Raw genomic sequence first — 17,615 nt, forward strand, 5'->3', positions numbered from 1 at the left:
CAAGACGTCTAAAAGTGTTCTCCTTTTCTTTGCTAATTGCAGAACAATTCTCAGATCTCCCAATAGTCTACACATAGCCTCACAAATTTAGGGGCTACTTTGCCAATACGTGCAATCACAGAAAAAGAAAGCAAATGGCTGGAAAAGCCTTTCTCCCTTGGATTGTCTGTAAACTGCTCTTATTGCATTTTTTCCCTCAGTAGATCACTGTCGTGTAGAGCACAATCTACTTTCAAGTAGATGTAGGAGATTTAGCTGCAGTGAATCAAAATAAAAATGCAGCATCTTGTGGGAGCCTCAGGAGTTCCTCTACTCTCTGTGGCACGGACAACCCCCTATGGTTTCTGGGTTGGTATCAAGCCTCTGAAAGCAAGTCTTGCAGTAGCAGACCCTGATTCTCCTGATCCCAATAGAATAATATTGGCTACCAACAGCACTGCCAGCACCAGGGGAAGATTAGGTGATATTAGAAATTAATGAACCAGACACTCAGAGCACCTGCATCTTCCCCAACTCTAATTACTCCTCCCTCTCCCCATCAAAAAAGAAATAAACAAACCATCAAACTCATCTCTTTCTAGCAGTCAGTGATTCTCAATCAGAGTTGCAGGGGGACATCTTGATTGACACAATGACTTGGTTAGAACAATATGGGCATTTTGTGACCAGAGAGCCCAAATATCCTATAATAGACAGGAAAATTCTACATAACAATGATTCATTTCATCAAAATACTAATAGCACCCACCTTGAGAAAACTGAGCCCCTTCCAACATTTAGGGCAGAAAAAAATGAGTGAGAAAGGCAAACTAAAGGGGAAAGAACATTTTAAAAATCTATAGCTAACATTATATTAAATGGTGAGAAACTAGAAAGTAGAAGTTTTCCTACTAAGATCAGGAACAAAGCAAGGAAGTGCCCTGTCACTACTTTTTTTTTTCAAACATTGTACTAGAAGTCCTAGGTAATGCAATAAAACAATAAAATAAAATAAAATAAAATAAAATAAAATAAAATAAAAGGAATACAGATTGGGAAGGAAGAAATAAAAATATCTTTGTTCAGATGATATAATATGATCACCTATGTAGAAAATCTGAAGGAATCAACAACAACAAAAAAAACCCTCTGGGACTAGTAAAGCAATTATAACAAGGTGGCAGGATACTAGAATAATATATAAAGGTCAACTGTTTTCCTACATACCATCAATAAACAAATGAAATTTGAAATAAAAAACACAATACCATTTATTTTAATATCTCCTAAAATGAAATACTTAGGTGTAAATCTAACAAAATGTATACAAGATCTATATGAGGAAAACCAAAACTCTGGTAAAAGAACTCAATGAAGGACTAAATAGATATTCCATGATCATTCATAGAAAGACTCAATATTGTAAAGATGTCAGTTCTTCTCAATTTGATCTACAGAATCAACAAAATTCCAATCAAAATCCCAGCAAGTTATTTTGTTGCTACCAACAAATTGATTCTAATGTGTATATGGAGAGGCAAAACACCCAGAATAGCCAACACAATATTAAAGCAGAACAGAGTTGAAAGACTGACACTACCTGACCTCAAGACTTACCATAAAGTGCCATAATCAAGACAGTGTGGTACTGGTAAAATAACAGACCTATAGACCAATAGAACAGAATAGAGAGCCTAGAAATATACCTACATCAAGATAGTCAGCTAATCTTTGACAAAGGAGTAAAGGCAGTACAACAAAGCAACAAATGATGCTGGTAAAACTGAACATCCAATGCAAAAAAATTAATCTAGACATAGAACTTATACTCCTTACAAAAATTAACTCAAAATGGATCACAGGCCTAAATGTAAAAGACAAAACTGTAAAACTCGTAGAAGATAACATAGGAAAAAACCTAAATGACCTTGGGTGTGGCAATGACTTTTTAGATACAACACCAAAGGCATGATCCATGAAGGAAATAATTTATAAACTGGGCTTCTTTATAATTCAAAATGTCTGTTCTCTGAAACATCAGGTCAAGAGAATGAGAAGACAATCCACAGATTGGGAAAAAATATTTTCAAAAGACATATTTGACAAAGGATATTATCCAAAATATATTTAAAAACTTAAAAGTCAACAATAAGAAAACAATCTGAGTAAAAACTAGTCCGAAGACCTTAACAGATACCTCATCAAAGAAGACATACAGATGGCAAGTATGCATATCAAAAGATGTTCTACATCATATGTTATCAGGGAAATGCAAATTAAAACAACACAACACTGAGCTATCATTACACATTTATTAGAATGGCCAAAATCTGAAACACTGACAATACCAAATGCTTGTAAGGATGTAGTGCAACAAGAACTCTCATTCATCGCTGGTGAGAATGCAAAATGCTAGTCATTTTGAATGACAGTTTGGCAGTTTCTTATAAAATAAAACATACTCTTACCATATAAGGCAGCGATCATGGTCCTTGGAATGTTCCCAGAGGAGTTAAAAATTTATGTCCACAAAAAAAAAATAAAAGAAAAAACCTTGCACACAGATGTTTATATCAGCTTTATTCATGATTGCCAAAACATGGAAGCAACCAAGATGTCCTTCAGTAGGTGAATGGATAAACTGTGGTATATCCAGATAATGGAATATTATTCAGTGCTAAAAGGAAATGAGCTATCAAACCATGAGACATGGAGGAAACTTAAATGTTGGTTATTAAGTAAAATAAACCAATCTGAAAAGGCTACATATTACATGATTTCAACTACATGACATTCTAGAGAATGCAAAACTGTGGAGATAGTAAAAGAAAAAAAAAATAGTGGTTCCTGGGGTTTAGTGAAGGGCAAAGGGGTGGGAAGTATGAAAAAGCAGAGCATGAAGGATTTTTAGGGCAGTGAAAATACCTGTATACTATAATGATGGATACCTGTGATTATACATTGGTCTAAAACCAAATAATGTACAACACCAAGAATATACCCTAATGTAAACTATAAACTTTGGGTGATTATGATGTGTCAATGTAGGTTCATCAGTTCTAACAAATGTGCCATTCTGGTGGGTGATGCTGACATTGGGGGAGGCTATGCATGTAAAGGGAGTAGGAGTAGGAGTAGGAGGAATATGGGAAATCTGTATCTTCCTCTCAATTTTGCTTCAACTTGAAACTGTTCAAATAAAATAAATGAGTGAATAAAGTATTTTTAAAGAGAGAAAGAAAGGCAGGAAGAGAACAAGCAATGCATCCATCAAAAGTAAAACAGTAGGGTTAAGACTATTCAGGGATCAAGTCCAGGCTCTATCCACCTCCTTCCCCTCAACTCCAGCAATACTACTAATTGCCACAAACTCCTTATTCCCATTCCCTCTCCTATGCACAAGAATCTTGGACTCAGGAAACTTTAAATTATATCTTTTAAAAATTGTGTGACTGTATTTCCACATCTTTTCATTTGTTCTAATTATAATTTCTGAGCAACTAATATTGGTAATATTAATACATAATATAAACTGAAAATTCTTCCATGTTGCCAAAGGGCTTAATTACTAAATCTGTGCTGTAATATGTCTGTTGGAAAACTTGCTTTAGAGACTAATTCTTCAGGGGATAATTCCTCAGCGATGAAGTTTGAGTATTAATACCCTCTTATGAAACACTTTTATTGAGCCAAGCTGAGAATTAGAAGTAGGGGAGGTGAAAATTCTCTTGCCACCTCTTCCAGACTCTTTGTAAAGCTCTAGGCAGTATCAAAAGAGACATCTTGCACAAACAAGCCTCACCATGAAGGGTCAGGGCATAGAGAGACCAAATGGAAAAAGACAGCTCAGCAGCCTTGGATTAAAGGGCAAATATTTCAGAGGCTGTGGATTTAATTATGTCAGAGATGTACCCATGGCACTTTCTGTAGCAGACAGATGCCTCAGTAAGGTAAAAAGTTCAGCAAGATACACTCACAGACTGAAAGTTTCCCCAGGATGGAGAAGCCCAAAACTCAATCCTGTTTTAAATGAGTTGAGGTCTTACTACAACAAGAGCATACTATCATTCTAAATGTAAGTTTCTGACAAATAGGGGTCTTCACAGGCTAAAGCAGTGCTAACAGATTTCTCTGATGATGGACATGCTCCCTATCTGCAATGTCCAATATGGTAGCCACTAACCACATGTGGCTATAGAGCACTTGAAATGTGGCTAGTGCGAGGAATAACTGAATTTCAATTTAATTTTAATTAATTTAAGCAAGAAAAAGCCACATGTGGCTAGTGGCTACTGTATTAGACAATGCAGGAAAAGGCTTAAGGCATCATTTGAGAAAATGATCCAAGAGGTTATCACAAGAAAATCTTATATCTGTTCTGACCACCTGAAAAAATACTTTCTCTGCGCCCTCCCCATTGTAAACACACACAGACACCATTTGTAAGAAGTAACTACATCAGAAACCACTAATAAAGCAATGCTTCTCAAATTTTAGCATCCATCAGGATCAACGGGAGTTGTGTTAAAACACAGATTATTACGCCTACTCCCAGAAATTCTGATTTAATAGTTCCGTACATTTCTAACAAGTATAAATTATTCTCATGCAGCAGGTTCAGAGGCCACACTTTTGAGTAGTACTAGAATAAAAACTTCAACACTCAAACACAAGCCTACTCCTAACAAAGCAGAGCTTCTTTCACTTTTCACCTCTCTTCCACACCAAAGTGCCTCTTTCTTCAAGGTACATGGAATCCTTCTTAAACATTCTTATAAGTTTTGCTTAACACCTAGGACTAAAAATGTATGAAGAATGCAAATAAACAAGGCTATCCATGATGGCTTCTCTACACAGTAGATTCAAAATATAGTATATTTGTTGGAAACTTTGTAAGAAAGTCTAATAAATCACAGGGACCAGAAACACAGCAAGGAGGAATGCAAACCTGCCAAGACAGTTTACATCTAATCCCTGCTCTGGCCCTGTTTTAGAGTTAAACTGAGCCTTTCTATTAAAATAATGTAGGTTACTTCAGGTTGAGGTCAGAGTTATAGCCTCTTTGACCATTCCAACACATAGTACTAGAAGACTATCAAAAGAACATGTCATATTAAAACATTTATATTTATAATTCAAATGACATATATTAAAGATAACCCCTTTCCATATTCCTAAAGAAGAGAAGAAATAGAAATGTAAAAGTTTCTAGAATAAACACTGATCTCCAAACATTCTCTGGTCTTTATTGTATTGTCTGCAAAAACTGATCTGGACCAGCAGTCATTTGGGAGGATAGTTTTCCTTTGGAGGCTATTTCTTTACATCCTTTGGTCTAATAATACATGAGTCACTTTAACATTAGCAGATCACCTTGTCAAATGCAATTTCCTTGACTGCTCTTTTGAACAGCCTTCTTTCTGCCTCATCCACTCTTCTGTTTTTTAACTTTGCAAAGGAAAGTATTCATCCAGAATATATTATCACAATGAACCAGAACATGAAGCCCTTGAATAAACTCAGAATCCAGCACTCTTCATTATTTCCCATACCACACACCTTCGCCCTTCTTCAAACTCCCACAGTTCCTCAGTTAGTGCTATCAAAAGAATTAAGAATTACCCTTGGGTCCTAGAAATTAGGGAAGACGAGTATCGCTTCTTAGAATTGACAGAGTCCCCAAGGAGTCACACAGTACTATGTACATTACTTCATTAGACTATTTAGCTATTTATGTGTGTATATTTTACAGATAGGGAAAGTGAAACAAAATGAAGTTAAATGATTAAAATTCGATACCACAGAACTTCAGAGCAAGATTAAATCACTCTATCCCTTCAGCAGTGTTTCTCAACAAGGGGCAATTCTGCTCTCCAGGGGACATCTGGCAATGTCTGGAGACATTTCTGATTGTCACAATCAGGGAGGGAGATTCTGGCATTTTGTGGGTGGAGGTCAAAAACACTGCTGAACATCCTACAATGCACAGGACACTCCACACAAGAATTGCCTGGCTCAAAGTGTCAATAAATAGTGCAAGGTTGAGAAACTAAATCTGGTCCACTGGCATCTCTAGCATTACTTTATTTGGCCCCAAATCAATAATTAAAGAATGGCACCCTCCACAATGTAGTCCTTGTATAGTATTTACACAGAAACATACCAGCCAAGTGCTATTTCTGACATGCTACACTTTTTAGTTACCTTTAAAATAGAGGATATATAGGATATAGAGGAAATTGAGCAAAGTTAGCAAAGACCAGCTCCTTTCTTTTAATGAGAAAATCTAACTAAAACCAGCTCCTTTTCTTAGCAACCTCCAGGTGCTGAGTTATAGTCGGCATCTGGCTGCTCACCTGGACTCTTCTCCTGACGTACTTTGCAGCTGCCCTTTCTTTGCTTTATCTCCAAGCATGTGCATCACTTTAAAGCAATAATGATGTACATTTATTAGAATCTCCAGAGATCTCCATCCTCTAATTGTCTATTTTGTTCAGTAAATTGTACTCATTACTGAGCCACATGAGGCACCTAAAGATAACAGCCTTTTCTGGGTGCCCTCTGTCTGAGCCTGGATAATGGGACACTATCTAGCAAATGTTCAGCAGTATTGAGCCAAACTGCTTAAAAGAACCCTTCAGTTTTCAGCTAAGTATGTTTCTTTAACCTCCTATCCCTCGTTCCTAACCATCCTCAGCTTTTCTTCAATTTATATGAATCATAATTTTCTCTTCAAGGAGTCTGGTTTTAGTTTAAGCTCTAGAAGTTGGAGAGCTCAGAAAGGATGTGATGTCCTTTCCACATCAAACAGTGGATTTCTCCTTCTGGTCTCAAAAATCTACAGCACAAGTGAAAATTCAAAGCCAGTTTTGGTTATAACGTTGCCAGTGACCACACGCATTGTATGAGGGACTGCAAATAGATGAGGCATGAATGGGCATGTGACTTCCAGTGATGCTGGATAAAATAAAATGGAACAGGCAAAACCACGTGCTTTGCCAGTGCTATTATCCACCAAATCTGGAATTTTCAACACTTTGAGAAGTTATTTCCTTCACTAAAAAAGTGATTAATGAAGAAAAAGTTAAGCAGAGTAATCAATGAAGAAGGAAGGTGGTAGGTGAGGGAAATAGAAGCTACCAGACCTAACATATGACGTGGCTATAAGGAAATGATAATCAGGCCTGGTTCCCATCTCTACAGCGCATTTCAAGAGGGCTCAACAGCCCCTCCCATATAAATCACGCCCTATACGAACTCACTAAAAATTCCTGTTTTGAAATATTTCCTTGCATAGATTCCATCCCATCACCATTGTCATGGTTTTGTCTTCATAACTGCTGCTTTGCATGGTACCTATGAGTTGAATCAATAAAGGCTTTTAGGAGCCTTTCACAGACAGGGCGTCATATTGCACCGACTCCAAGAGACAGGTGAGACAAGAGCCTCTATGAATTGGAAAAACAAGAAGAACAATGGCAGAGAATGCCTTTGCCTTACCCTGGAGTAGAGGGTATGGAAGCCTTCAAACGCACTTACATCCTCATGACCCATCGGCTCTGCTGCTTTTCACTGCCCATTCATTTCTGCATGTTGGATGACCACCAATCTATCACCAACTGGCAAAGATGAAAATTAAAAAATGCATTAGGCCAAAGGATCCACAACTTCAAGTCCCAAGTCACTGTTGAAGTGAATACGAGAGTACACTAAGTGCTTACCACATAGACTCAAACATGTATAATAGCTCAAGTTCAATAAAAGTTTATTTCTGATTCATGTATGCATACTGGACAGTTGAACATGTCAGTGGGGTGGACCTAATGCAGTGATCCAGGTACCCAGGCTGAGAAAAGTCCTGCTATGTTTAAAACATAATTTCCAAGGTTGCCCTATGGGTTCTCTCCATTCCAGTCAGCTAAGAATGGAAAACAGTATGAAGAAACTTCCATACGCATTCTCTGTGCTTTTTTTCCTAGAAGTGGATCACAATACTTTTCCACTTCCATCACATTCTGTTGGTTGGCTAAAACTCAATTACACAGTCACACTTAACCTTATGGGCTGCAGGGCAGTGACCAGACTTCATCATACAAAAGTGACTCCAGCCCAATCACGAAGACAGCATTAAGTTTAGAGTAGAGGGTTCTGAGTGAGACACTAGCACAGTAACCTTGACTTAGTTACTCAACTACTGTGAGTCTCAGTTTCCTCAGCTGTAAAATACTGTTCCTCTCTCATAGACTCAAAATCGGCCGGGCACGAGGGCTCACGCCTGTAATCCCAGCACTTTGGGAGTCCGAGGTGGGCAGATCATGAGGTCAGGAGATCAAGACCATCCTGGCTAACAAGGTGAAACCCCATCTCTATTAAAAAATACAAAAAATTAGCCAGGCATGGTGGCGGGCGCCTGTAGTTCCAGCTATTTGGGAGGCTGAGGCAGGAGAATGATGTGAACCCAGGAGGCAGAGCTTGCGGTGAGCTGAGATCGCACCACTGCACTTTAGCCTGGGCGACAGAGTGAGATTCCGTCTCAAAAAAAAAAAAAAAGACTTGAAATGAAACAAAGCAGCACTTCAGAATTTTTTTTTAAGAGATAGGGTCTCACTCTGTTGCCCAGGCTAGAGTACACTGTGTGATGACAGCTCACTGCAGCCTTAAACTCCTCAGCTCCAGTGTTCCTCACACCTCAGCCTCCTGGGTAGTTAGGGCTATAGAAATGTGCCATTATGCCCAGCTAATCTCTTCTTAAATGTATATAGTGATGGAGTCTCACTATGTTATCCAGGGTGGTCTCAGACTCCTGGCCTCAAGCAATCCCCCTGCCTCAGCCTCCCAAAGCACCAGTTGTACAGGCACGAGCCAGCAACTTCTTGGACTTTAAGGTGCATGTGCATCCTCTAGGCATCTTGATAAAATGCAGGTTCGAATTTAGTAGGTCATGGGTGAAGCCAGAGATTCTGTATTTCTAACCAGCTCCCACATAACACTCATGCTGCTGTCCTTTGGCATTTTGAGTAGAAAATAGATAAAGGATTAGAGAATATTTTTGAAAACCATAAAATGATTTGCAGATATAAAGAACTATTATCCTGGCACTAATTGATTATAAATAAATACCCAATTAGGCAGCATTTTTTTTTTTTTTTTTTTTTTGAGACGGTGTCTCGCTCTATCACCCAGGCTGGAGTGCAGTGGCGTGATCTCGGCTCACTGCAAGCTCCGCCTCCTGGGTTTACGCCATTCTCCTGCCTCAGCCTCCCAAGTAGCTGGGACTACAGGCGCCCGCCACCACACCCAGCTAATTTTTTGTATTTTTAGCGGAGATGGAGTTTTCCCATATTAGCCAGGATGGTCTCGATCTCCTGACCTCGTGATCCGCCAGCCTTGGCCTCCCAAAGTGCTGGGATTACAGGCGTGAGCCACCATGCCCAGCCCCTAGGCAGCATTTTTTAGGATATGTTTAGTCTGGGTACCAGGTACAATTTCTTAGAGTCACAGGATTTTGGAACAGGAAACAATTAAAGTAGTCACTACTCTCTCCCCTTATTTTCCAAACAAGGAAACAAGCTCAGAGAAATCAATCATGCCCCCAAAATCTCACAATAACTCAGCAATATACTGAGATTAGAATGCAGAAATTTGACATTACATAACATAATTAGGTTATTACATAAACCCAATTATCACCTTCTAAAGAAGGAAAGGTAATTTTTATTCTTCTACTAAAGCAAGAACAAATATTACTTTGGCCAAAAAGATACATAGCCAAAAAGGTGCCAGCAGGTGAATTCACCAACATGGGTCACTATGGTACCAAAAGCAGGCAAGGTGTCACAAGACACAAAGCAAGAGATTTTCAAGCAAATGTTCTTCAAAATTCAAAAAGTTTGCATTTTTAAACAAGGATTTTTATTTCCAATTTATACAAACTCCCAGTCACTCCTATTTGGAAACAATTAGGAAAACAGAGAATCTGGGATTGCAAATAGAAAAGGAAAACGATTAGCCGAGGAGGAGCAGCAATTTCTGTGGTAAATCCCGGGTACAAATAAAGGAACCTAAAGAGTTTTTTAAATTCCTAGCATGTAAATTATTTTGCATCTCTGGGATCATGGTGGGTCCTAGGAGCCTAGAGTTGAACATGAGGTGTAGTACCTCAGAAGTCAAAAACTCCAAGTCATGAATTAGAAAGGAACTGAACATCTGGAAATCAAGTCAGATTGGGGGAGAAGGGAGCCTCTTAGTATGGGTGTCATTGCCAATAAAGCAACATGAATTTGAAAATGTTTTGTTAAAAATAGGACAGAGTACTTATTGAGGAAGGAATGATAAATGGAAATCAATACTCGCATATACATTATTAAGATGGGTAAAATGCTATTAGCATCATTTAGTGAGCAATTTGTTACAAGGTAAAAATGTTCTTACGAACTTCAATAAGTTTACCCCATACCTTACCCCTAACACTCTTCCACCCTAATGTTTTTCAGCTCCTCAGACAAGAACTCAGAATTCTTACCCTATTTTTTGTGTGTGTGCCACAGACTTCTTTTGTAGTCTCTTGAAGCCTAAGGACCCCCTTCTCAGAATTATGTGTGAAATGTATAAGATAAAACACATAAGATTACAAAGGAAGTGAATTATACGAAAGATTCTCCTATCCAGAGAGATGCTGGGGAGTCCATGAACCCAACTTAAGAACATCTGATTGAGGAATGATTCTTCTAGGATGATGAAAGTTTTTCCTTACAAGAAACAGCATATGCAGAAAAGTTTTTAAAGCCTAAAGATGCACAGTAAAAAATGCTCACGATCAATCAGTGAAGAAAAGAATGCGCTGCAAAGAGAAGCCTGACCTTGAATTTCTGCCAAAACTCAAAGCTATTCATGCTGTTGCTTTAAGGCCCTACATTAAGGAATTACTCAGAAAATTTTCTTGGCCCCAGCCTTGTAGACACAGCATATTCTGTGGCCTGATGGCAGATGAAATAAAGCAGCATTGGAGAAGGGAAAACTATATTGAGTCCTGAGCTTGCACCCTAGTCCTCTAACTAGTTCTCTGCCACTAACTAGCTCTGTTACCTTAGTCAAGTCACTCATCTCTGAATTGAACTCTCTATAAACTGAGAAGGTTAAGTTAAATAATCTTCAAGGGTTTCTTCCTACTCTGAACAGTTAGGATCCTAACATAATGCACAACCATTTCTCTGGAAAGAAACATTAGCAAGACGTCTTTTTGCTCTAAGCTCACAGTATGAATATATTTTCTAAATAATTTTTAGAGTCTTCAGAAATACCTTATGAGAATCACCTAACCATAGAACTTTAGACTTGGAAGAGATTTTAAGAGACATCCACTATCTCATCAATCTCAGTGAACAAGTGAGAAAAGTAAGGTTCAGAAAGGTGAATAGATTTATTTTTAGTCACATAATAAAGTGGCATTAATGGACTCTTGGGCCTACCGCTACCTAGCACAAGCAGGATTTTAGTATTCAGCATTGGTAGTAAAGATAAGCTCATCAGTTCACTTGCAGAGATAGAAAGAAACCTCAGATAACCTAAGCCATAGGATGGGAGCCACATAAAGCAGCAGGTGACTGGGTAATGGCACCTAGAAGCAGTATCCTATACCTCAGGCAGAGTCAAAGCTGGGGCCCTCATTACACACTATAACCTTCCCATCTCAAAGAACAGTAAACAACAGCTAGAGAACAAAGAACAGTTATTTCAAAATAGGTGGATGGATGAATTAACCCTGACTAACAACATCATTAAAACCAAAGCACAAGTTTGGGACTGCTAATGTAATATTGAAAGGTCAGCATTAACTAAGAAAATCTAAAAACATCTGTTAGGAATTTTCAAGTTTTAGAAGAAATGAATTAAGAATTATTTTGACCTATCTTCTGTGGACAGCCCTGAAATACAGTGACTACTTTATCAGCATTATTTTTACTGATACTCTCACTGCTATCTTCAGAGCATGCACTTACCAGCTACTGTTCAGGTTTAAAATTCACATGTACATTTCCATAGTCCCATCCATGTGTGTAGACTAGTTTCACACGCAAGTAATTAGAAATGATGAAGTTGTTGGAAACTTTCATGAAATCGTGATTATTATGTTTAACTAACCAACGATACGTATGCCGGGTGCATTTAAAGCCTATGCTATGATGCTTGTCAGTTTACTCTCTGCCTTTTCCCTTCAGAAACATGCAAGTACAGTCAATGTAATCACAGCCATTCCTCAATCCCCATGACACACATTATTCCTACCTTATGTAAACAGTTACGGCTTTCAGAACTATTTTCCTTGAGATTTTGTTTGAGGGCTGACATAGCCTTTCAAAATTTTCTGACTAGAGGCTACACACACTGCTGATTTGCCAGCTCCATAGTTCAGCTCCTCCAGGAATTCCCAGAGGCAGCAGTGCCATCTACTGGTAAGGAGGGTACAACTTGTTTTCCGGGAGCCTTGGAGGTGACACCAGCCAAGAACCTGAAGGAACGGCAGCCTAGATTTAGGTCTTTGAGAGCCCTTCTTTTCTCAAGCACATTACAAGCGTAACTGATGCTTACAACCTGAGACACGTAACTACCACAGGAGCTTTCATCGTGTGAATGGTAGGTCCTCTGGAAGCCACATAAAGCCAGCCAGGCTAGCCAATGAGGCAGCTCTGCCTTGAAATGCCTCCTCAAGGATCCAAAAGCAGGCAGCAGAGCCCTACTGAATTAAACATTTCCTGGCTCTCCTCTTTCCCCAATGCTTCCCTATGAGATGATCTCACCCAGTGCCCCCACCTGTGGCACTGTTAGCCAGCTGTATCTTACAGTATCTGTCCTAAGGAAGGTGCTCAGATCCCTCTCAATATGAAGGCTCTTATACTTACACAACGTGACACAGATCCGCCTCAAAGGACACTACTGCTTAGGCATGCAGGTCGGACTCTAATCTCTCTCATTCACTCTCTGTCCTTCCCGTCCCTGACCCAGGGGACAGAAACGACAGAAAGGAAAAGATTTTGTTGTTGCTTTGAAAGCAACACTAGTGGGCTTTTATTGAATCAGAGAATAAAACCTTGTCCTATAGGTCACTGAAGTATGTTGCTAGATGGACTAAGCCTGTCAATCTTTTTGTTGTCCCTTGCATAACCTAATCAGTGTTTCCCAACCTTTTCAAAATCCCTGCCTCCCTTCCACAGGCCAAACAAACAATGCATACCCTCTGTGGTTTATGGAACAAAGATGAGTTTCTTTCCTCTGAAAATAGAAGTGCATACTATGCCACCTACCCTACCCTCAGCATTCTTTTCTCCCCTCTACTCCATGCCACTTAAAAAAAAAAAAAATCTCTGGCCGGGCATGGTGCCTCACTCTTGTAATCCTAGCACTCTTAGAGGCTGAGGCAGGTGGATCATGAGGTCAGGAGTTCGAGACCAACCTGGCCAATCTGTTGAAACCCAGTCTTTACTAAAAAATACAAAAATTAGCAGGGCATGGTGCCGCACACCTGTAATCGCAGCTACTCGGGAGGCTGAGGCAGGAGAATCGTTCAAATCCAGGAGGTAGAGGTTACAGTGAGCCGAGATCGTACCACTGCACTCCAGCCTGGGTGACAGAGTGAGACTTTGTCTCTAAAAAAAAAAGAAAACTCTGATAACGTTTTAAATTATTCCCACTAATTTGGTTTGTGTGACAGTCTATCAGGTGACAACCTATATTTCACTAGGGTCATTTGTGATATTCTGAATGAGCTTTGCAACAACTTGTTCTTTACTTTCATTCATCTCAGAAAACCGACAAAAGTTGATTTGCTGTGGCTGATAAACCTGAATTTGATCCCCTTAACAAATTTAGGTGTTTCCTCTTAAAAAAATATTTATCTTGCCTAGTAAACTGATTTATTAGCAAGTGTAGACATTTCACAGGCATGGGGTGTGTTTTAGAGGTTTGAAATCAGGTCGTTTCCTAAAGAAACATGATGTTGTACAGGAAATGTTAAGAGCTATAAAGGGCTTTGAAGGTATCAGGATGTCCCCAAGGGACAAGGTAGTGAGACCCTTGCCCATCTCATACCAGAAAGAGATCTGAATGAATTACATGGAAACTCCAGAACACAGTAATATCTTCATAATGAGTTAGTTGAACCATTTCTTACGGAGTCGATTACCAGGTGTATTCAACAAATCAAGAAGTTAACCCGTGGAAAATTGAAGGGACTTTTTTTTTTTGCCTATGAGCTGTCTGGGAAAATGGAGGAGAGGCAGGGAATACCTTGCACAGCTCAACCTGCTCTTAAGTTCCTGGACACACCTTCCCCTTTTTAAAGTATGATTTAAAGGCAACAATCCATCTCCCCCGGACTCCCATACAAACCTCTTTTGGCAGCGAAATGGTCTTCATCAAGCACACACTTTTCAAAGAATTAAGGAGGTCTGAGTAGGTGTAGTTTAGACCCTGCCTTCCCTTTCCCCACAACCCAGCAACATGCTGAAAATAAGTAATTACCCTCCTGGGCACCCCCAGGAAAACCTGTTTACAGAAACTACAACTCTTCCTCTGAAAAAAACCTTATCTTCTTAAGGAAGAATCTCAGTGTGATGGTCTGGTCTGCAGTTCACTGCAGGCATTTCCCTCCTCACCATTTACCAGTCATCAGTTTCGCTGTATCTGAAATTCCTTTTTGTAGCCTCTCATTTAGACCGGCTCCACCGGTGCCCAACTGCTTAGAAAAAAAAAAGAAAAAAAAAATAGCCTCTGAACGAATCTCTGGATTCCTCCAGCAGGCTCAAAGCGTTCAATTTCGCTGAAACTCTGGGGTGAAAACCTCCAGGTCCAGCGGGCAAAGCAACCTCCCGGGCAGCACGGGGGTTCCGTTCCCGGCGAGGCCGCCCGCACCTAGGCAGGAGGGCTCTTCGCACAGCTGCGCTAGAAATTCGGTTTCGCTCGCGGCCGCGGGATTAGTTCGAGTCCCACGGGCTGGCCAAAGTGACACTACATTTCTTCTTCGTTCTCCCATGTGACAAGTCCCCCTGCATTAAAGCCGCCTCCTCCTCGGCCCCAATCCAGGTCCAGCGCCCCTGACGCCCGCGCCCCATCACCCGCACCCTCCACCTGGGGAGGGGGTTCATGCCAGCAACCCTCCGGGCGGGAAACAAAGGCGAAGGCAGGGCTGCCAGGTGGGCAACTCCCCTCGGGCAGACCCGTCACCGCAGTGGGGAGGATGGGAAGGTGCCTGAGAGGATAGAAAAAGGGAAACCAAGGCAACTGGGACTGCATCCTCCCCGAAGCTGGGCTCCCGGGGCAAGCTGACCCCACACCTCCCCGCGCCCCGCCCAGCCCTGCCTAACCCGCTTGCCGGGACCCAGCATGGGAGGGACTGGGGGCCGCCCGCAGCGCCGCTTACCTCGGGAGAAGCGCTCCAGCTCCCTCCGACGGCTCAGGAGAAAGCCCCACCACTCGCGCACGCGCTCTCGCGCACTCGCGCCTTAGCCCCTCGGGCCCCCGCGCGCGCCTCTCCGACTGGGCTCTAGCCCGCCCCGGCCTTGTCCGTCAGCGTCTGGAACAGCCAATCCGGTCGCACAGAAGGCTCAGCTCCAGTCACGTGGTGAGACCAGCCAATCACCAAATTGCCCTCGGCAGCGCCCGCTACGATGTCCCTGGGGGTTCGGTTGCTACCTAGCGGAGCGGGTGTGAGGTGGCATAAAGGGTTGAGTCTCTGTTTTGGGGGGCTGAGTGGCAGTCAGTTGATCAATTACCAGATCAATTGACTTCTCAAATTATAATATAAATAAGAATCACTTGACTATCTTGTTAAAATGCGGATTTTGATCCAGAAAGTCTGGGATGGGGACCTGAGTTCCTGCATTTCTAATAAGCTCCTAGGTGGCGATGACGATGTTCTTGGTCGGAGGATCACGCTTTGAATTGCACCTGTCCGAAAGTAATGGCTGTAGCCCCAGTTCCAAGTAATTTGAAAGTTGCACCTTTCTTGTCCTTCCACTGATGAGAAACATTCCTGTGACTGGCTACTTGGGTTGTCCTGGTTATGCTTACAGTTTGGGCACCAGCTGACGGAAGGTGTGTTTAATCCCCCCCCACATTACCCACCCTTGGACTATGGAGCAGCAATCATGCCAACTTGGTGACTGGAGTGTGGAGCCGGAAGTGGAGACGGAATGGCCATGGAAGAGAACACTGTGTCTACGTTAATCCTAAAGGGTTGGGTGTGTATGTCTGAGTGGCGCGGTGCCAGACTCTTGGCCAGAGAAGTGTTATAAGTGGTCCCTGCTTCTCAAAATGTAACAGTCTGTTGTAGAACTACACAGGCTAGCTCAGAAAGAAGCATGTGTGGTAAACATCCAGGCAGCTAACGGTCACAGCACAAATTCAAGCATAAGCTAAAGAGGTTGTAAAATAATATGCTTTGGGGATCTTAAAAACTGTCCAAATATTCTTCTGTCAGTAATTCCAGAGTCAAGAAGTTAGGACTCCCACTGGCTCTGTCATCTTCTCTCAAATTTGACCTAAAGACTCAGTGTTTTCGGACTGGTCAGCTAGAACCTTTGTCGTTCAGCATAGCCAAGCTCTTATTATCCAATAGTGTACCGCCGTGGTTCAAGATTCTTAAGTGCTGAACTCTCCAAAACCTTCATCTCTCATCTCTTCAAACCAGGTGGTATAACCCTGCTTCAGCTTTTCTCTCTCGCTATTTATCAAGGTGATCAAACTATCTCTTAGAGAAAACTTCACCTTTGTCAGTGTGTCTTGGACTTCTCTGGCTTCTCGAGCCTGGTTAGACGGTAAAAGATTGTGGGGCCCTGTGCCTGGAGATTCTGATTGGGATGAGAAGTGGGGCTTGGACAGCTATAGGTTTAAAAAGTTCCACTGGCAATTTGATGTCCAGCCATGCTTGAGAACACTTGCAGAAGCTGCTAGATCGATAGACTCATTTGTTAACAGGGAAAACTAAACTCTGCAACACACATCACTAATGACATACACACTCTCTAAACAGAAGAAAGTTTCCACATAACTTTTGAGAACTGATTTTTAAAGGCCAAAAATAATTCATAGGTAACAAATACTCCAAAGACTAGTCAATGGGATAAAATGAAAAGTTAGGTGCACAACTAGGTTTAATTTCAATTGATGAACTAAATATTTCCAAAAGAATGTATTGCCTTTTGTTAACCATGCCAAACTGATAAACTCTCTGGTGATAGCTTTACTTGTTTTATGCCCTTCTTAACTAAAACAATTTCCATTTGAGCATTTATTTTTATTTTTTATTTTAAGTGCCAGGGTACATGTGCAGGATGTGCAGGTTTGTTACAAAGGTAAACGTGTGCCATAGTGGTTTGCTGCACCTAGCAACCCATCACCTAGGTGAGTCTATTTCAAATATTCCAAGGATTTCCAATTCTCTTTCCTGGCGTTTTACCACATTCTATTACTTTTTAAAAGTGATTAGTGCCTGCACCTTGGAAAACTGTTGCACAGAGCTTTTTTATGGAGTGATATTCAATGTACTGGAATATGATCTACTTAGATTTTAACTAAATTAGTGATACCCCTCAGAACATTCTACCAACACCAGCTATCTTACTCAAAAGTGACTTTATTTG

The 17,615-nt window shown here is 40.9% G+C and overlaps 1 protein-coding gene across 4 annotated transcripts in view; it reads right to left on the minus strand.

Annotated features, from left to right (window-relative positions):
* Nucleotides 1–15,542, minus strand: part of TMEM108 (transmembrane protein 108) — a 329,320-nt gene extending 313,778 nt beyond the window's left edge. For 2 of the 4 annotated variants that reach the window (XM_025375579.1, XM_025375578.1), the window contains exons 1-2: nt 15,395–15,542; nt 7,480–7,598 (exon numbers count right to left, since the gene is read on the minus strand). The gene's annotated coding sequence lies outside the window, so the exon portion shown is untranslated. The remainder of the gene's footprint in view (nt 1–7,479; nt 7,599–15,394) is intronic. The other 2 variants (XM_025375582.1, XM_025375581.1) reach the window with 1 other exon arrangement.
* Nucleotides 15,543–17,615: the final 2,073 nt, after the last annotated feature.

Source organism: Theropithecus gelada, chromosome 2, assembly GCF_003255815.1.
Source record: "Theropithecus gelada isolate Dixy chromosome 2, Tgel_1.0, whole genome shotgun sequence".
Taxonomy (NCBI): Eukaryota; Metazoa; Chordata; class Mammalia; order Primates; family Cercopithecidae; genus Theropithecus; species Theropithecus gelada.